Consider the following 21,961-nt stretch of genomic DNA (forward strand, 5'->3'; position numbering starts at 1 on the left):
GGAAACTTTCTACTCTGAGGCTTACATTAACTTCATTTACTTTGCAATTATGATCCAAATGATCTGATAACCAAAATTAGATCTTTAGGAAATAGCTAAAAAATATTGAAAAGAGTGCATATCTTAGCACTCTTTGAATTCAAAGTTCAATCAAGAACAGTGTAAACTTAGGAAAAAGAAGTAATTTTCCTAGACCCTCAGTTTGTTGATCCAAAATAAAAAAATATATATATACATAACACCAAAAAACCAAGGCATATTAAAAGGGAAATGTGATAATTATTATAAAATGCCTGGTATACAGTTTCTGCCCCATTCATATAGATTCCTCAGCCAACTGATATGAGTATATATATGTTTATGTTAAACCCTAATTTCTCTCAATGATATTGCACTCGTCAGGCCTCCTGAGAGAAATTTCCACTTGTGGAATTATTACTGGCATTCCCCCCATGATTTCTGCTTACTCAATATTGAGATCATCTTATTACTTCTTCATTATTTACCAATGATTTTATGATCTTTTATGCCAGTAATTTATAATTTTTAAAATGATATTCAATGGACCTTATTGATACCAATATTAAACAATTAAAATGAAATGCCTTTCATGATCATTCCTACTACAATTATTTGAAATTTCCTTCAAGTAACTACAGTCAGTGCTCTTGACCAGATCTTCCAGGATCCCCTTAGTGGTTCTATGCACCAGATGCTCATTGAGTCAGATGCTCTCAAAGATAACTGTGCCAGGAATTTCATTCCTCCCACCCCAAAACTGACTGATCCAGGACTGAGAAAGCAATTGTGAAAGTCCAGCTCCCTCACTTCAGTGGAGAACAAACCAGTGACTTTTATAATCCCGATTCTTGCTTCATCAGCACAAGCATCACTTTACAATTTCTTCCCTCTTCTCCACCCTGCTTTCCTCCAGTCTCTTACCAATTTTTGAAGCATTTTTTTAAATAAATCATTTCTATGAGAATCTTTGTCTCAGATTCTGCTAGAGGAAACCATTAACCACTAATCACACTGTTAAAATATTGTGATCTAATACAACATGTTTAAAGAGAAATGCTCTCTTTAAATTATAAGCCATAACCAAACCACTGCAAAGTATATCTTTCTGCAACGATCTCAGTGATTCCACATTTATCCTCCCCAAAAATGTGAACAGAATATTTATAAAATATGTTCATAAATGTGTACTTAATATAGATGATGTGATTTTACTTCACAAGGAAGAATCTCATTATTATTAGCCACTGGCAGAGGAAGCACAAATTATATCCACTGCACAACTAGAAATTTAAACAATAAATTTAACTCAACTAAAGGTTCCTGGAGGCCTTGTTTATATTTATTCATTATTGACTTTATAAATTAGGTAGCTTTACCTTTTTTTTTTTTAATTCTTTTGTGTTACTCTCTTTTACTGATATGGTATAAATGTTTGCTGTATTCATGCCAGACAAAAAGCACAAAACAAGGATTTGTGTTTATTGATTCATTTATAAATATAAAGTGAATGTAAGTTCTTCAATAAAGGAATTTTATAGAATCGATCAAAATATTTTAAGAAGTCCTCCAATTTTTCTTTTTCATAAAATATTTTGATATAAAGGGACAAAGACAGTAAAGTTTTAGATATTCAAGACAAACATAACTATTTAACTAAAATTCTATCATGTTTCATATTTCATATCTTCAGCAGACATGATTCAAAGTAACAACAGCTGAAATGGAAATACATGTGAACATATCTTTGAATATATCTCATATAGCTATTAATAAATCTGTTGCTTAAAGTACAGAATTCTTTGAGTGCCTTATTTTAAATTTCTAATTTAATAATAGATCTTTTATCAAGAACCCCTTGAATTCATTGGTATTAAATAATTTTCTGGATTAAAAACATGAAAAACTAATATTGATGCTATTTACCTCAAGTAAACTGTGTGATTTTGGTGTAAAATCACCTATTTTAAGTATAATTACCAAAATTTGAAATTACTTTTAGAGTGAATTTGGTTTGAACTCTAGGTTTGCATTACAAATTATTTTTTACAGAGCATGTCAGAAATTAACATGCTGTGAGATTCAGAAATTTACTCAGGGAATTCCCTGGCAGTCCAGTGGTTAGGTCTCATCACTTTCTGGTCTGGAAACTAAGACCCCACAAACTGTGCTGCAGTGAGTCTGGAGTGTAGGTAAAGCTGTGTATCTGAAAAGTTCATGTTTGTTTCAATTTATGTTGCCTTCCTCATGAGCAATAAATAAAAGCCTGTGAATGTTAACATGCAATGCTGTTTTTAAGTTAAAGATAACAAATTTTTTAAAGTACAATCAAATTACAAGTGGAATGCACAATTTATTTGAAGTAAATGAGATCTTAGGTGGTCTAAGTGGGACATGGCATTAACTTTGGCCTCAAAGAATGAGTTAAATTTCAAAAGGCCAAGAAAGAATGTGTACTTGAACATTTTGTCAGACAATTTAGTAGATTTTCTATCAATATAAATCTGAATGCTCTTTTAACTCTTATTTCCAATTCTAGATATATCTATCCTCTAAACATACTTATATGGCCAAAGATATATTAACAAATTTTATCATTACCCTCCTATTTATAAAAATACAAAAGCTTGAGACTATGTAAATGTCAGTCAAGCAGAGAATGGATAAATGAAAAAATTGTAACTGTATAATGGAATAAATAAATTAGGGTTTGAAATATGAGGATATATGTGTGATAATTATTTGTTAAGGAACTTTCTAAATAATATACATAATAACATTCCATGTCTGTAAAAAGAATCATGTTAAACCAGCATATCTTTTTATGTGTCTATAGACCACTAAAATGCATTTCAAAACGAAGAATATACCACAACTTGGTATTGCTAGTTCTGAAGGGAAGCAGGAACAGTGGAGTTTGGCATGTGACAGTAATAATTTATTTTACTTCTTACTGACTATAATTATCAGTGATTAAATATTTATTTATTTTACTTATTCAAATATTATTTAACTATTAAAATATTATGATAGATCTATAAGAATAAATTCCCTGACCAGATAAATTTCCTACTATCACTCAGAAAGCAAAGAACTAACCCTCTCCTTCCATCACTAGCATAGAAATGCATAAAGCGATTGTCTTTCTGTTTCTGTCTTTCTGTCTTTCTCTACCATCTTTCTGTAATCAATCTAAATACTTTCTAGAAATTTCAGGCAGTCCTGGTATTACAATAAAGTGTACAATGAATTGTAAGGGTACTTGACACCAATATCTTATCATCTATCATTCTTATAAATCATGATGGCCCAGGAAAAGCAAGCATTACTCTATCCTTATTTGCAGAATTGTAGTGTTTTTGAATTCTTATTCCCTATCAGTATGTTCCTTAATGTCTGATGAATTATCCAACTAATCTGTCTCCCTTCTCTCTCACCATATTTCTGCTTTGCTCTCTGGAATTACCTTGGCATTATTCAGTAAATATTTTGGATCTGGTTCATACCCTTAAACTTTCTCCAAATACTGCCACAATCCAAAGGACATTTCAGAATTCATTAGGATAAGCTTTCCAGAAATGTATCTTGAAAATTACTGGACTTTATCCAATGCCACAAGGTAAGAAAAGGAAATGAGTTATAAATGTTGTTAAAGGAAGATATATAATGATGATCTACACAGGAAGTCCAAGAGAATCAATCAAATAACTATAAATGCATAAGATAATTTAATAAGGGAACCAGAGTAAACATTGAGTACAAAGAATAAGTAGCTTTTTAGTAATGATTTCTTGGACATGACACCAAAAACACAGGCAACAACAACAGAAAAATAGATGTCAATGTTAAAAACCTTATAAATCAAAATATTCTATCAACATGGTAAAAAGGCAATCCAAAATGAAAGAAAATATTTGTAAATCATAAATCTGATGAGATTTATATCTAGACTATATAAAGGACTCCTACAACCCAACACCACCAGCAACAAACCCCCTGAATGTTATGTTATGCAACGAAGCAACAAACCCAACTCTGTTGACCTGCTCATGTTTTTCTAGCGGTCACTGACTGCAGAATATCACATCATGAGGAATATCTTGTTTTCCTATTAGGGTGAATGTACGAATTTCCTCATTGTCTTTATAATGTCAAAAATTACAAACAACCTAATTTCCTATTGTTAGTTTGCTACATTCCTTCTTTCAACTTGGCAGCAGCACCCTCCCTCTATTTTAAAGTCACCTTTGCTTTGCTAAGGAGAAGGCTGTGTTTTTCCTTTTCCTTATGGTTTAGGGCAATGTTTGCCAAGTGGTATTACTCTGGAAATGCTTGGGAGGCAGAGGAGAGGCAGAAATCCTTTTATTCTCAGAAGTTGGTTGTAGCCAGATGCCTAGGGAGATGAGAGATTTAGAGCAGTTTCTCTGTGAGTGCTGGAGAGCTCCTGGTGGGCTGCTGCCACCGTCGATATTTAGTGGAACCTCTGCCAGAGCCTCTTGATTATGGTGGCAGTTCCCACATCAGTGCTTCAGGCTGAGATTCTCAGTGTCTCCTTCTCTAACCTACCAGCCTCGTTTCTCTGGCTTCCCATGACATCCGTGCTGTTACCCCAGGTCTTTGTATTAAAACCCTCTATCTGGATTACAGAGTGTTTCTGTTTCACTGGCTGAATACAGATTGATGTAATTAGAAAGGCAGTTAAATAAATTATGGTATGCATGAGGTACTCCAGCAGTTAAAAAAAATGAAGTAGCTCAGTGAATATTGATTGTTAAGGAAAAAATGTTACAAGAGTACACACACATACTGTACTGTACCATTTAAGGAGGTATTTATAAAATTGTTCACAGTGGTTCTCTAGAGAGATTCTTGGAGGGATGGGTGGGATGAATGTGGCATTCTATTTTACTCTTTAATTACTTCTGCATCATTTGCATAGTTTAGATAAAAATCCTAATGATATATTATTTTTGTAATCAGAAATAATAACAACAAAAATAACCAGAAAAACAAAAAATTCCTGATACATCTTAATCTTAATGATTGCTATCTCCTACACAGTAAAATCTAATGTACAAGACTACAACTTGGATTTTTATCATTGAACACACAGGAATACATGTATCCTTCAGAAAATGTATACCTCAAGATAGCATTGTTGTTGTTGTTGTTCAGTTGCTAAGTTGTGTCTAATTCTTTGGGACCACATGGATTGCAATGCACCAGTCTCCTGGAGTTTGCTCAAACTCATATCAGTTGAGTTGGTGATGCTATCCAACCATCTCATCCTCTGTCACCCACTTCTCCTGCCCTCAAACTTTCCCAGCATCAGAGTCTTTTCCAATGAGTTGGCTGTTTGCATCAGGTGGCCAAAGTACTGGAACTTCAGCTTCAGCATCAGACATTCCAGTGAATCAGTATCAGTATCAGTTCAGTCACTCAGTTGTGTCCGACTCTTTGCGACCCCATGAACTGCAGCACGCCAGGCCTCCCTGTCCATCACCAACTCCCAGAGTTTACCCAAAATCATGTCCATTGAGTCAGTGATGCCATCCAACCATCTCATCTTCTGTCATCCCCTTCTCCTCCTGCCTTCAATCCTTCCCAACATCAGGGTCTTTTAAATAAGTCAGCTCTTTGCATCAGGTGGCCAAAGTATTGGAGTTTCAGCTTCAACATCAGTCCTTCCAATGAACATTCAGGACTGATTTCCTGTAGGATGGACTGGTTGGATCTCCTTGCAGTCCGAGGGACTCTCAAGAGTCTTCTCCAACACCACAGTTCAAAAGCATCAGTTCTTTGGTGCTCACCTTTCTTTACAGTCCAACTCTCACATCCATACATGACTACTGGAAAAACCATAGCTTTGGCTAGACGGACCTTTGTTGGCAAAGTAATGTCTCTGCTTTTTAATATGCATCTACGTTGATCATAACTTTTCTTCCAAGCAGTAAGAGTCTGTTAATTTCATGGCTGCAGTCCATCTGCAGTGATTTTGGAGTCCCAAAATAATAAAATCTGCCACTGTTTCCACTGTTTCCCGATCTGTTTCCCATGAAGTGATGGGGCCAGATGCCATGATCTTAGTTTTTTGAATGTTGAGCTTTAAGCCAACTTTTTCACTCTCCTCTTTCACTTTCATCAAGAGGCTCTTTAGTTCTTCTTCGCTTTCTGCCATAAGAGTGGTGTCATCTGCATATCTGAGGTTATTGATTTTTCTCCTGGCAATCTTGATTCCAGCTTGTGTTTCCTCCAGCCCAGTGTTTCTCATTATGTGCTCTGCATATAAGTTAAATAAGCAGGGTGACAGTATACATCCTTGACATACTCCTTTCCCTATTTGGAACCAGTCTGTTGTTCCATGTCTGGTTTTAACTGTTGCTTCCTGACCTGCATACAGATTTCTCAAGCGGCAGGTCAGGTGGTTTGGTATTCCCATCTCTTTCCGAATTTTCCACAGTTTGTGGTGATCCACACAGTCAAAGGCTTTGGCATAGTCAATAAAGCAGTCTGCGTGCTTAGTCACTTCAGTCGTGTCTGACTCTCTGCGACCCCATGGACAATAGCCCACCAGGCTCCTCAGTTCATGGGATTCCTCAGTCAAGAATACTGGAGTGGGTTGCCATTTCTTTCTCCAGTGATAAAGTATGAAGTGAGTGAAGTGAGTGAAGTGAAGTCGTTCAGTCGTATCCGACTCTTTGAGACCCCATGGACCTACCGGGCTCCTCAGTCCATGGGATTTTCCAAGCAAGAGTCTTGGAGTGGGTTTCCATTTCCTTCTGCAAAATAAAGCAGAAAAATATGTTTTTTCTGGAACTCTCTTGCTTTTTTGATGATCCAACAGAAGTTGGCAATTTGATCTCTGGTTCCTCTGCCTTTTCTAAAACCAGCTTGAGCATCTGGAAGTTCACGGTTCACATACTGTTGAAGCCTGGCCTGGAGAATTTTGAGCATTCCCTTACTAGCAGTGAGATGAGTGAAATTGTGCGGTGGTTCGAGCATTCTTTGGCATTGCCTTTCTTTGGGACTGGAATGAAAACTGACCTTTTCCAGTCCTGTGGCCACTGCTGAGTTTTCCAAATTTGCTGGCATTTGAATGCAGCACTATCGCAGCATCATCTTGTAGGATTTGAAATAGCTCATCTGGAATTCCATCACCTCTACTAGCTTTGTTCATAATGATGCTTCCTAAGGCCCTCTTGACTTCGCATTCCAGGATGCCTGGCTCTAGGTGAGTGATCACACCTTCGTGATTATCTGGGTCGTGAAGATCATTTTTGTATAGTTCTTCTGCTATTCTTGCCACCTCTTCTTAATATCTTCTGCTTCTGTTAGATCCATACCATTTCTGTCCTTTATTGAGCCCATGTTTGCATGAAATAGTCCCTTGGTATCTGTAATTTTCTTGAAGAGATCTCTAGTCTTTCCCATTCTATTGCTTTCCTCTATTTCTTTGCACTGATCACTGGAAAGTCTTTCTTATCTCTCCTTGCTCTTCTTTGGAACTCTGCATTCAAATGGATATATCTTTCCTTTTCTCTGCTTTTCACTTTTCTTCTTTTCACAGCTATTTGTAAAGCCTCCTCAGACAGCCATTTTAACATTGAGATTAACCCAAAATTCAATGTTACAGAGACCCAGATGACAAATTTATTCAAATTTTCTTAAATTCATCATTCTTCTTATTCTGTTACTTTTTTCTTTCTATTCAACTCCTTTTACAAAGACACTCTTAATACCTTGAGATGCTTATATTTCTTTCTTATTTTTCTATTAAAATTCAAGCCCCTTAAGTCACTATTCCAATCTAATTTTTTCACTCCTGGACAAAGAAAATGCATTCTGTTGAAGGATATAATCCAAGTTTCAGACAGTTTTTATTTCTAGCTAATGAACTACAACCATATCTGTCTTCTCAACATACAGTCACTATTTTAATTTTCTTTAATCATCTATCTTTCTTTCCCATCCCATATAATTCTAAATTCTTATTTTCTCACTCAAAATTTACCATGAGACTCTATTACTTCATTTCATAAATATCTGTCATTGATTCTCTGAAAATCAAAAATGTAGCCACCAAATGAGAGTTCATATATTCTCACCTCCTTACTGTCAACTACAAATTGACACTTATCAAGAGAATTGCCAACTGGACAACAAAGGCATTTGCCATCTGCCTCTATGGAGTACCTTGTGCTGCTATGGCTGTTGACCTTCAACAACTGCTGAGGAAGTTCAGGATGGAGTGAGGCATTCTGTGCTCCAGGGAATCTGGTGGGACAGGTCTTTAGATGGTTGGATGCTTTTAGGAACAAATTTTATGATCTCAATCCTTGCATCTCCTTATATCTAGAGAAGCACCAAATCCCTTCATGGTGACATCAGATCCTTACGACTAACAAAAAACCTTTGAACTCCCCCTTCACCAAAACCTTATATATTGACCTTCCCCTACTGCATCTGGGGAGTAGTCTCTTAGAGCTATTTGAGTAGCTGCCTCCCACGCTGCAGTCCTTATTTTACCCCAAATAAAACTTAACTTGAAACTTTCAATTTGTGCATCTTTTTTAGTCAACATTACCCAAAATATGTTTATAACAATTCAAAATTGCTCTCCTACAGTGTCAAAGGGCAGCTCTTTCCTGCTCCTCCACTAAGACCTCTCCATCCTACTTAATTTTCTGCAGTTTGTTGCTCAGTGGTTTTCTTTTCTGAATTCCTTATTCTTTCAATGATAATTTCCCCTAAACACATTCAGATGCCTCCCCATTATAGGACCTTTGACCTTAGGCATTATTTTAATTACTCTCTAGTGGCTCTGTTGCATTTTACCCACACTTCCCAGAGAATACTAATTGCTTTCTTCACTCCTTTATTGCTAATTGACTGACATCTTTATCTATCAGCACCTGGTTGGCATCCTCATTAATTCTAAGGCTAATAATGATGATAATAACTAATATATACTGAATGCTTACTGTATTCTAGGCATTTTAAAGCACTGTATGCGTTTAAATATTTTTGTTCTTTCATAGTCTTAAAAGGTAATTGCAATTATAATTCTTAGTTTAAGATTTGGAAACTAAGCTATAGAAAATTTAGATAACTTGCTTAAAGTACACAGTCAATAAGTGAAAGAACAGAAATTTAAACCCAAATTGTCAAATCCAAAAGTCCACCTCTTAACCATTTGTCACACTGCCTCTCAACTACACACATTAGTAAAATAATTTTATCCTTTAAATAGGGAGGAGACTGTATTTGATTGATGACTCACAGGAATGGGTGATAGTTTATTTTTAAGATGTAAGCATTTTTACATATGATACATTAAAAAAATAATCACATCGCAGTGGTTAGTTTAAGGATCATCCACAAGATTCTAACTGGTTCCCTTGCATTGGGTTTTTATCTTGTCTGAATGGGAACTAAAACTTTCCATGTGGAAATTTCACCCACTGCATGTAAACTCCTCATTTTACTTTTCAAGGAGTGATGTCACTCCTAGAGCCATTACATTTGCCTCAGTTAGTGCAGTTTATAAGTTCTGGATCTTCATGTCTCAGTGGACATCAGTGGGATGAATATTGACGTTCAGCAAAATACCACTCTCCAGAAATTTTCTAGGTGGGCAACATTCCGGTGCAACTCTGAACAATATCTAGACATTGCCCACATCACCTTCTGGGCCTGTCATCTAAAGATGGGGCTCATTATCCTCTGAAGGAGGGAAGACTCTTCAGCATTAAATAAGAGTAGCCCACTAGGCATTTAGTGTCCATTGACAAACACACGTAGTAAATATAGAGTGACTTTCAACGATAGCCATGTATTCTGATAGATTTTATTACTTTCTCTAGAGAAACAATATTATGGATTAATAGTGAAATCCAATTAAAATTTGGTATTGCTTCACTTGGCTAAAGAAATACACTCTGTCTATGGAGACATATGAATTAACTGTAAGTAAAGAGAATTCCTAATCCAAAAAAATTTTAGCTGTGCTTTTCTGAAAGCACCTGTGAATCATCTTCTAGAGTGTGCTGTGAACTTAGCACAATTCGCTTAAGAAAAATAGCAATAGTATTTTGTTCCATCTGTTGCAGACTGTAGGGGAAATTATTGTATGCTTGTGCCAGATATATTAAGCAGTATTTGGGACTTTTCTTAAATTTATGCCACAGTTATAGTATTCAAGGGAGAATCTCACTTTGATTCACCAGCAAAGAGTAAACTGTTTGAAATTACATCCTTTATAAACACTTTTCATAGTTGTCTCACATGATTTACTCTCTCCTAGTGATCCTGTAAATTGAGAAACTCATTATGCAGATTTTTCCTATTATAACATCAGTATCCAGAAGCAACTATATCCAGAAACAAGTATCTCTTCAAATTAAAATCTGTTCTCTTAAATATTTGTGTAACAACCTCTTTTTATAATTTGCTTATCAGTCTACTAATTGCTTTCTTTAAAAGGCCTTTCTTAACCATTCACATTTCTAATTTTTTGTTTCTTCATTACAATTTAAGTTCTGGGAGAGCAGAAACTTTCATCTCCATATGATATCTTCAGTGACTGTCCAGAAAAATGTTTGTTACAAAATGTGTGCTCAGCATTGATTTGGTGAATGGAAGAATCATCTGAACTACATTTTTTAAAGCATGGGGCTACAATCGGAACCATTTATGAAATAATGAAATAACATTGATCAGTTTGCCTTTCTCAAAAAATATTGATTAGGTAAATAAAACGTTAAAAATGGTATTTACTGTGAAGATTAAGAAAGGACTCTGACAAATACATGTGATGATTTCCAATTGCCAAAATTCTAAAAATAACTTTTAAAATATTGTGCAGGGTTTTATACCACATTCTTGAATAACATTGCTATATAAAGATCTTATTTTTTCAATTTTAAACCTTAATTAAAACACGTGTTACCACAACAGATAAGATTTGAGACTAAATTTGTATAGCACAAAATACAAGATCTGACTAACAAGTTAGTGTAAATAAAAAATAAATCAGATTTTCTGTTGCTAGTGGAAGTATTATAGAATTAAAAGTAATTAGTTATTTTAATTTTCAAAGTGTTTTGTTAAGATTTCCAATTTAAATTATAATCCCCTATACCATGCACAATTGTGTAAAGTATTATGCTTATATTTTCATTTAATGAAATAGGTATAGTGATTATGACTTAACAAGAACCCTGTTGCCATTTTTATTACCTGCTTGGCAAATGTCTGTAGAAGTTTAGGTTCTGAACCCAAAAGCTAAAATCCTTACAGGATGGAAATTATTTCCTATTTTACATTTTGCAGGATATCTGCATTTTCTATGGAAGCAGTAAGTAAACCATTATTCAACCATGTATAGAAGTGCTTATTGCTTTTCTCTTCTCTTTAGCACAACAGGATTGAATGAAAAGCTGAAACAAACAACAACCAAAAGAAAGAAGACATGACATACTTCTTTTGGGTATGATTTTTGGGTATACCGTAATTTCACACATAGCTCTTTTAGCATGATGATTATTGTAAAGTTTTTTTTTTTTTTTGCTTTTACTTAGGGTATATTTCTGCAGATTTGCAGACTCCTGGGCACATGCAGTTCAATTCAGTTCAGTCATTCAGTCATGTCCAACTCTGCAACCCCATGGACTGCAGCACGCCAGGCCTCCGTGTCCATCACCAACTCCCAGAGCTTGCTCAAACTCATGTCCATCGAGTTGGTGATGCCATCCTATCATCTCATCCTCTGTTGTCCCCTTCTCCTCCTGCCTTCAGTCTTTGCCAGCATCAGGACCTTTTCCAATGAGTCAGTTCTTCACATCAGGTGGCCAAAATACTGGAGTTTCAGCTTCAGCATCAGTCCTTCTAATGAATATTCAGGACTGATTTCCTTTAGGATGGACTAGTTAGATATCCTTGCAGTCCAAGGGACTCTCAAGAGTCTTCTCCAATGCCACAGTTCAAAAGGATCAATTCTTCAGCTCTCAGCTTTCTTTATAGTCCAACTCTCACATCCATACATGACTACTGGTAAAACCATTGCCTTGACTAGACGAACCTTTGTTGCCCAAGTAACATCTCTGCTTTTTAATATGCTGTCTAAGTTGGTCATAGCTTTTCTTCCAAGGAGCAGTTATACATATATAATTATTTGTGTATATATATATATACTGCTGGAGTTACCTGTGTTATACAATAGGTCCTTATTGGTTATCTGTTTTATATATAGTAGTGTGTATATGTCAATCCCACTATTCCAATTTATCTCTCCCCGTTTTTTCCCCATGAATATTCTTATTTCTATGGGATCTGAGCCAATCAGAAGAATATTATACTTGACAGTGAGATAGGATCTTTATGTAAAGTGTGATTAAGGATATCAGTTTGCAGAATTAATTGCATGAACCCTGGGTAACCCCATGTTCCCTTAGCTGAAGTTATTAATTACAATTATAGAGAATTCTCAGTTCAAAGGGGCTTCCCTGATGGCTCAGCAGGTGAAGAATACGCCTGCAATGCTGGAGCACAAGAGACTTGAATTCGATCCTTGGGTCAGGAAGATCCCCTGAAAGAGGAAATGGCAACCCACTCCAGTATTCTTGCCTGGAAAATTACATGGACAAAGGACTCTGGCAGGTTACAGTCCAAAAGGTCAAAAGCAGCTGGACATAGGTGAGCTACTAAGCATGCCTGCATGCTCAGCCGATAGAATTTGGCAACCCTACTGCACTACCCACTCCCCATTTCTAAGTAACACTGCCTGTCCCTGCTGTCAACAGAGACCTTGTTGACTTGGATCCAGCCTCTTATTAAACCCTTGGAAGAATCTTCTCACCTCTGATGGAAATTCTACTTCTAACTCTATTTGCTGGCACTTATTTTGTTCTGAAAGACATTTCTGCTTTCATCATGGTAGATGACACTGATAACATGTCCTACCCACCACACTACAGACCAGAGTCCACTCACGATTGCCAGCAAAACAGATCAAGACCTAGTGCATCCTGTTCCTTGGAGTTAGTTCAGTTCAGTTCAGTCACTCAGGCATGTCCGACTCTTCCCGATCCTGTGAATCGCAGCATGCCAGGCCTCCCTGTCCATCACCAACTCCCGGAGTTTACATAAACTCATGTCCATCAAGTCAGTGATGCCATCCAGCCATCTCATCCTCTGTCGTCCCCTTCTCCTCCTGCCCCCAAACCTTCCCAGCAGCAGGGTCTTTTCCAATGAGTCAACTCTTCCCATCAAGTGGCCAAAGTATTGGAGTTTCAGCTTCAACATCAGTTCTTCCAATGAACACCCAGGACTGATCTCCTTTAGGATGGACTGGTTGGATCTCCTTGCAGTCCAAGGGACTCTCAAGAGTCTTCTCCAACACCACAGTTCAAAAGCATCAATTCTTCTGCGCTCGGCTTTCTTCACTGTCCAACTCTCACATCCATACATGACCAGTGGAAAAACCATAGCCTTGACTAGATGGACCTTTGTTGGCAAAGTAATGTCTCTGCTTTTGAATATGCTGTCTAGGTTGGTCATAACTTTCCTTCCAAGGAGTAAGCGTCTTTTAATTTCATGGCTGCAGTCACCATCTGCAGTGATTTTGGAGCCCCCCAAAATAAAGTCAGCCACCGTTTCTACTGTTTCCCCATCTATTTGCCATGAAGTGATGGGACCAGATGCCATGATCTTAGTTTTCTAAATGTTGAGCTTTAAGCCAACTTTTTCATTCTCCTCTTTCACTTTCATCAAGAGGCTTTTTAGTTCCTCTTTACTTTCTGTCATAAGGGTGGTGTCATCTGCATATCTGAGGTTATTGATATTTCTCGCAGCAATCTTGATTCTAGTTTGTGCTTCTTCCAGCCCAGCGTTTCTCATGATGTACTCTGCATAGAAGTTAAATAAGCAGGGTGACAATATACAGCCTTGACGTACTCCTTTTCCTATTTGGAACCAGTCTGTTGTTCCATGTCCAGTTCTAACTATTGCTTTCTGACCTGCATACAGGTTTCTCAAGAGACAGGTCAGGTGGTCTGGTATTCCCATCTCTTTCAGAATTTTCCACAGTTTATTGTGATCCACACAGTCAAAGGCTTTGGCATAGTCAATAAAGCAGAAATAGATGTTTTTCTGGAACTCTCTTGCTTTTTCGATGATCCAGCGGATATTGGCAATTTGATCTCTGGTTCCTCTGCCTTTTCTAAAACCAGCTTGAACATCTGGAAGTTCACGGTTCACGTATTGCTGAAGCCTGGCTTGGAGAACTTTGAGCATTACTTTACTAGCGTGTGAGATAAGTGCAGTTGTGCAGTAGTTTGAGCATTCTTTGGCGTTGCCTTTCTTTGGGATTGGGATGAAAACTAACCTTTTCCAGTCCTGTGGCCACTGCTGAGCTTTCCAGATTTGCTGGCATATTGAGTGCAGCATTTTCACAGCATCATCTTTCAGGATTTGAAATAGCTCAACAGGAATTCCATCACCTCCACTAGCTTTGTTCGTAGTGATGCTTTCTAAGGCCCACTTGACTTCACGTTCCAGGATGTCTGGTTGTAGGTGAGTGATCACACCATCGTGATTATCTGGGTCATGAAGATCTTTTTTTTTTTTTTTTGGTCCAGTTAGGAACAGTAAAATTTGGCTTTGAGAGACCAGTGCTTAGTTAAAAATGTTATTCCTGATTTCATTTCTGTCTGCAGTCAGCTTCCCCTCCTTCTCTATGGGCTCAACTTCAGTGTCAATAGTGTGGCAGATGATCCTGCTACAGTTATGACAGGTTCTAGGATATACGGATGTTTTTTAATTCCAGGATAAGACAATTATGTTTTGAGAGGCAGTGAAAAGCTATTGTAAAAATTTGAAGGGGACGGTAAAATGACTAAAGGTGCTCTTGAGCACATTTGTTGAATAGTATGACTTCGCAAAATGAAAAATGGAGGCAGAAACTTTTTTTTTTTTAAGATTCTAGTGAATAAAAGTGAGTATTTGAATTATCAACTCTAAAAACTGTTACTGGTAAAGAAGATTTTATAACTTTATATCCCTTTATGGAACATTTCAGAGAGGCAAATTTGCACAAATATTTGATTAAAGTTTTTTTTTTTTAACTTTTGTTTACTTTTAGTAAGAACACAACATGAGGTTTACCCTCTTAAGTTTTAAACTGTACTATAGGTGGTGTAACTATAGGCACAGAAGATCTTTAGAACACATTCATCTTGCATAATTGAAACTATATACATTGATTAACAATTCCCATTCCTCCCCATTCCTGCCATGTCCCAATCCCTTAAAACTACTATTCTACTCTCTGATTCTATTTTAACTACTTTATGTACCTCATAAAAGTGGAATTATTCAGTGTTTGTCCTTCTGTGCCTGACATTTCACTTAGACTTAGGTCTCAAAGTTCATCACTGCTGTTGTAAAATGAGGAGTTCCTCTTTCTTAAGGCTAAATAATATCCCATTGTATGTAAAGGCCAGATTTTCTTTATCCATTCATCTGTCAATGGATATTTAGGTTGTTTCCACATCTTGGCTATTGTCAATACTGCACAATTAACACTGAGGTGCTAGTATCTCTTTGAGATCCTGATTTCAATTATGTTAGATAAATACCAAATGTGAGCTTGATGGATCATATAAGAACTGTATTTTTAATTTTTAGGAACTTCTTATACTGTTTTTCATAGATGCTGTACCATTGTGCATTTGCACTAACAGTGTACAATGGTTCCCTTTTCTCCACATTCTCAGGAACAATGCTATTGTTGCAACAATTGCATGACTACTTTTTCATAATAGTCATGCTCACAGATGTGAAATGGTATCTCATTATGGTTTTGATTGACATTTCCCTGATTAGTGACATTGAGCATCTTTTCACACACCAGTTGGTCACTTGTAAGTCTGTTTTTGGAAAAATGTCTCTGAGTCTTTACCACATTTTAAGATTTTTATTTTAAGGGGGAGTTTTAGATTACCAACAAAACTGAGAAGAAAGTACAGAGTTTTCTCATATATTCCTTCCCCACACATGCTAAACCTCCTCCCATTATCAACATCACTCACCAAAATAGTACAGTTCTTTCTAAGAATGAAGCTACAGTGATATATCAAAATCACCTAAAGTCTCTAACTTACCTTAGGATTCACTCTTAAGGTCATGCATTCTATGACTTTAGACAAATGTAAAATGACATATATCCATCACTATAAACATCCTAGTCAATATTTTCACTGTCCTAAAAATCCTCTTGAGAAACCTGTATGCAAGTCAGGAAGCAACGGTTAGAACTGGACATGGAACAACAGACTGGTTCCAAATAGGAAAAGGAGTATGTCAAGACTATATTTTGTCACCCGGCTTATTTAACTTATATGCAGAGTACATCATGAGAAACGCTGGACTGGGTGAAGCACAAGTTGGAATCAAGATTGCCAGGAGAAATATCAACAACTTCAGAAATGCAGATGACACCACCCTTATGGCACAAAGCAAAGAACTAAAAAGCCTCTTGATGAAAGTGAGAGAAGAGAGTGAAAAAGTTGGCTTAAAGCTCAATATTCAGAATCCTAAGATCATGGCAAACAATGGAAACAGTGTCAGACTTTATTTTGGGGGGCTCCAAAATCACTGCAGATGGTGACTGCAGCCATGGAAGTAAAAGATGCTTACTCTTTGGAAGAAAAGTTATGACCAACATAGACAGAACATTAAAAAGCAGAGACATTACTTTGCCAACAAAGATCTGTCTAGTCAAGGCTTTGTTTTTTTCCAGTAGTCATGTATGGATGTAAGAGTTGAACTATAGAGAAAGCTGAGTGACGAAGAATTGATGCTTTTGAAATGTGGTATTGTCCCTTGGACTGCAAGGACTTCCAACCAATCCACGCTAAAGGAGATCAGTCCTGAGTGTTCACTGGAAGGACTGATGTTGAAGCTGAAACTCCAATACTTTGGCCACCTCATGCAAAAAGCTGACTCATTTGAAAAGACCCTGATGCTGGGAAAGATTGAAGACAGGAAGAGAAGGCGACAACAGAGGATGAGGTGGTTGGATGGCATCACCGACTCAACTGACATGAGTTTGAGTAAACTCTGGGAGTTGGTGATCCATAGGGAGGCCTGGTGTGCTGCAGTCTATGGGGTTGCAAAGAATCAGACATGACTGAACGACTGAACTGAACTGAACTGAAAAATTCTCTGTGTTCTTTTTATACAACCTCCCCAAACCCCAGCAACCACTGATCTTCTTAATATCCCCATGCTTTTACCTTTTCCAAGATGTCATATAGTTGGAACTATACAGTATTTAACCTTTTTAGATTGGCTTTTTTTTCACTTAGTGATGTGCACTTAAGATTCTTCTATGTCTTTTTACATCTCTAGCCCACTTTAGAATTAGATTATTGGTTTTTGTTTGCTTGCTATTGAATTGTAGAAATTTCTTAAATATTTTGGAAATTAACTCTATTCTATACATGGTTTGCAAATATTTTCTTATTTTCTAGGTTGACTTTTCACTCTATTGGCTGTTTCCTTTGACATGTAAAATCTTCTTAATTTAATGTGTTCTTACTTGTCCATTTTTGCTTTTATTGCATGTGCTTTTTGTGTCATATCCACGAACATTGCCAAGACCAATGTTATGAAGCTTTCCTCCTATGTCTTTTTTTCTAAGAATTTAATGTTGTAGGTCTTATGTTTAATTATTCCATCCTTTTTGTGTTGATTTTTGTGTATATTGTAATATGGTTCCAAATTCATTATCTTGTATGTGGATATATAATTTTCCCAACATCATTTGTTGAAGAGATTATCTTTTCTCAGTTGTGCATTTTTCAAACTTTTGTTGAAGAATGATTGACTGATTTATTTCCGGGCCTCTGTTTTAATCCATTGTTCTATGTATGTGTCTTTATGGCAGTACCATACTGTATTAAGTGCTGTTCCTTTGCAACACATATTTTAAATTAGGATTGTGATGCCTCCAGCTTTAAAATTTCTCAAGATTTCTTTGGGTACTTGGAATCTTTAGGTTTTCATATGAATTTAAAAACTATTTTTTTTTCTATTTCTGTAAAAACTTCATTATGATTTTGGTAGTGATTACATTGAATCAATCGGAGAAGGCAATGGCACCCCACTCCAGTACTCTTGCCTGGAAAATCCCATGGATGGAGGAGCCTGGTAGGCTATAGCCCGTGGGGTCGCTAAGAGTCGGACACGACTGAGCGACTTTACTTGCACTTTTCCCTTTCATGCACTGGAGAAGGAAATGGCAACCCACTCCAGTATTCTTGCCTGGAGAATCCCAGGGACGGCGGAGCCTGGTGGGCTGCTGTCTATGGGGTCGCACAGAGTTGGACACGACTGAAGTGACTTAGCAGCAGCAGCACATTGAATCAATAGATAGGTTAGAATGGACATTTCTATAATAATACATCTTTTAATTTATGAATAAATGTTTGGTAGAATTCAGCAGTAAAATCATCTTGTCTTATGCTTTTCTTTATTTGGAGTTTCTTGGTTATTGATTTGATAAGCATACTACTTATATATCTGTTCAGACTTTATTTCTCCATGATTCAGTTTTGGTAGGTTATATGCTTTGTTACTACAGATGGTGACTGCAGCCATGAAATTAGAAGACAATTCCTTCTTGGCAGGAAAGCTATGTCAAGCCTAGACAGTGCGTTAAAAAGCAAAGACATCACTTTACCGACAAAGGTCCATATAGCAAGGCTATGGTCTTTCTAGTAGTCATGCACAGATGTGAGAGCTGGACAGTAAGAAGGCAGGGCACCCAGAATTGATGCTTTTGAACTGTGGTGCTGGTGAAGACTTTTGAGTCCCTTGAAAAGCAAGGAGATCAAGCCAGTCAATCTTAAAGAAATCAACCCTGAATGCTCTTTGGAAGGACTGACCCTGAAGCTGAAGCTCCAATACTTTGGCCACCTGATGGGAACAGCTGGCTCACTGGAAAAGACCCTGATGCTGGGAAAGACTGAAGGTGGGAGGAGAACAGGGTGACAGAGGACGAGATGGTTAAATTGTATCACCGATTCAATGGACATGAAATTGGGCAAACTCCAGGAGATGGTGAGGAACAGGGAAGCCTGGTGTGCTGCTGTCCATGCGTTCACGAAGAGTTGGACACGACTTGGCAACTGAACAATAACAATACATTTCTAGGAATTTATTCATTTCTTCTAGGTTATCCAGTTTGTTGGCAGATAACTGTCCATATGCCTCATGTTTCAATTATGATTTTATTTATTTGAGTCTTTTCTCTTTGTAGTTAGTCTAGCTAAAGTTCTGTCAACTTGTCACAAAATTATTATAGTGACCTTGGTAAGCATCTTTAATACAGCTATTTTGAATCCTTTGTTAAGTATGATATATTTTCATTTTATTAGAGCTAGCGTAGGAAGAGTCCATTGTTTGAAAAATATTTTCCTGTGTATTCATTTTTTTTTAACTCTCTATATTGTTTTCCATATATTACACAAAATAGCCACCTCTCCTAGTCTTCATGGATTAGTTTTGTATTAGAGAAGAATATCATCATGTAGCCTGCTCAGAGATTCTCAAACCTTTGTGGTAGTCCGACCCACTTTCTTTCCTACCATAAAATGCATTTTAGATGCTCCCAGGCATCAAAAGTATGCTGGTCCCATAACTACTCTGAGACAAGAGAGACTGAAACCACTTCCTCAGGCAGTCCCGGGTAAGTTGGATTATTGTGTGCTCATTGTACCTCTTTCCCTCTCCTGGGATAAGCTGAGAACTGGAGTTTTTCAACTGCTAGCTCTGTGCTGGCCTGGAGGGAGTGGTCATGGTACTGGCAGTCTGAACCACCGTCTCTTTTCTCACTGACCTAGGGTGGCTGGAGTATGCCATTTCCTCTCAATAGTCTGGGACAGGTGAGTCCTCACAGTAGCCACTGGAAAAATGGGGGCATTGGACCACAATACAACTCTTTTCTTCCCAAGGAGAAGCTACATCTGTGGTTTCACACAGATTGTATAGCACTTTGTGAGAATAAGAATAATGGCAAGAGGGTGTCTGGAATGTCTCTATATTTTCTGAATGAACTTCTTGGTTTTGATGTGGCTGGTTTTACACTCATCCAGGTTCTAGTTTCACACTGCTAACTGGGTCCTGGATTTCTCACAAAATGAATATGTTTGTGAATTATTGTTGAATTGGTGTGCTTGTGACAAAAATAAGGGTTGAAGGCTTCCTACCTTACCATTTTGAAAGGTCAGTGTTTTATGTTTATCTTTACATGTTTTTTCCAAAATTAATTCACGAATGTGAAAATGCACAGTGTTTATGTTTGTTTCATGTGTTTGCGTGTGTAAAATCTATATTAAAGTGCATTAATTTTTTAAATTCTAGAACATTTTCTAACACAATTTTTAAAATGGCCTCATTTTAAAAACTAGTCTGGGAGTCACTAAGATTCAAAATTTCCATATTTTATTCCAGTTTAAAAGTATTTGTGAATATAAATTCTCATTAACCATTCAAATCCTACACGAAAAGCAAGGGGAGATTATAGCTAAAGAAAATCTGTGTAAAATATTTGGACTTATACTGTAATTAATGGCTACTTTTTTTTTTAGTTGAGTTAAAGCAAACTTAAAAGGCTTTAAATGTCACAAAAATTGTTAAGAAGAATAATCATGAATGGAAGGAATATAATAGAAAAATTCATATTTATTAAGGGGAGTAACAGAAGAAAATTACCTCTCAGTGTCAGAGAAAACCCAGAAGTAGTGAAACAGTGATAAACAAAAACATTAAAGGATCAAATATAGAAATTTTGTCCTGAGTATGAAAATGAGCTACTCTCCTAGCTTGTTTTGTGTGACATCTATATTTCATTCCATTTTGATGCATTCCAATACGTACCTACCTACCCTAGTTCTAGAGAATATACTTAGTTTTGTCACTTAACAGCTTCATCTATCTGCTTCTGATGATAGATATAGATGACCCTTACTCAAGTAATTAACCAAATGAAAACTTAAATTCATGTCCTTATTAGATCTTCTACACTAAAATTAAAGTAAAATTAATCTCTTTGGATTAAGTGATTAAATGCTTAAATAGCCTAAATAGTAACTAAAAAGACAAGATTATTTCTATTACAATTTAACCATACCTTCTCTTACAATAGATATATATTTTTGTGAAGTAGCAAGATACATCAAAGAGATGTATAATCAAAGAGCAAGCATTCAGGAATTGAATAACTGACAGACCAATAAATATTAAGATATAACAACTGCATCCTAAAAAAAATATTCACTGGTACTCTGTAAGATGTTTTTAAAGGAAAGATAGTAGCTTTCCAAAAAAGTATTGCCCTCCTAGATGTATAAGACTGTCTTACTGATGCTGGAAGTTGTGTGTGGTTGTGAAAGAGAGAGAGCTGTCTTGAAATGCTTTTGATTATCTTTGATTCCACAATTTTGGAGTTTCGTTCTGCTCATGGCACTCCTTCCTAATGTGACATTTTGCCTGATGTCTTTTTCAGACAGTTACCACTTCACAGGTTGTTACTATGCAATGAACATTCATAGGGAGGCAAAGGTGGTGGCAGATATCCTTGAAATACCTGTTGCAATATTCGGGAAAAAAAAAAGATGACATGGTAATGGAGAAGATAAGAAAATTGTCCAGTTACATGGTAAGTGCATTTGAATTCAGATTAGCCTTACTTCAAATGTGCACTTTTGTTCTCTGTGTGTTTGGTCCAGCACTGCTATAACTCAGCCTTGGAACAGTGAGTGCAAATTTCCTTCTTGACATTATGAAGGACATCAGACACATTGAGACCAAATGTTAGGGTTAGAAGACCCATCTTTGGTTTTGACAGATTTCTGACACCAGTAAAAACCATAGCTGTGTT

At 36.7% G+C, this 21,961-nt stretch overlaps 1 protein-coding gene across 3 annotated transcripts in view; it reads left to right on the forward strand.

Moving 5' to 3' along the window:
- The window catches only part of LOC145518862 (uncharacterized), a 1,117,244-nt gene that overhangs the window by 1,003,446 nt on the left and 91,837 nt on the right, over window positions 1–21,961 (forward strand). For 2 of the 3 annotated variants that reach the window (XR_014063353.1, XR_014063357.1), the window contains one exon: window positions 10,322–12,873. The gene's annotated coding sequence lies outside the window, so the exon portion shown is untranslated. Of the gene's footprint in view, window positions 1–10,321; window positions 19,769–19,922; window positions 19,965–21,604; window positions 21,740–21,961 lie in introns of those variants that run through there. The other variant, XR_014063358.1, reaches the window with a different exon arrangement.

This window comes from Giraffa tippelskirchi, chromosome 8 (genome assembly GCF_054371585.1).
Source record: "Giraffa tippelskirchi isolate mGirTip1 chromosome 8, T2T-mGirTip1v1.2.pri, whole genome shotgun sequence".
In the NCBI taxonomy this organism is placed as follows: Eukaryota; Metazoa; Chordata; class Mammalia; order Artiodactyla; family Giraffidae; genus Giraffa; species Giraffa tippelskirchi.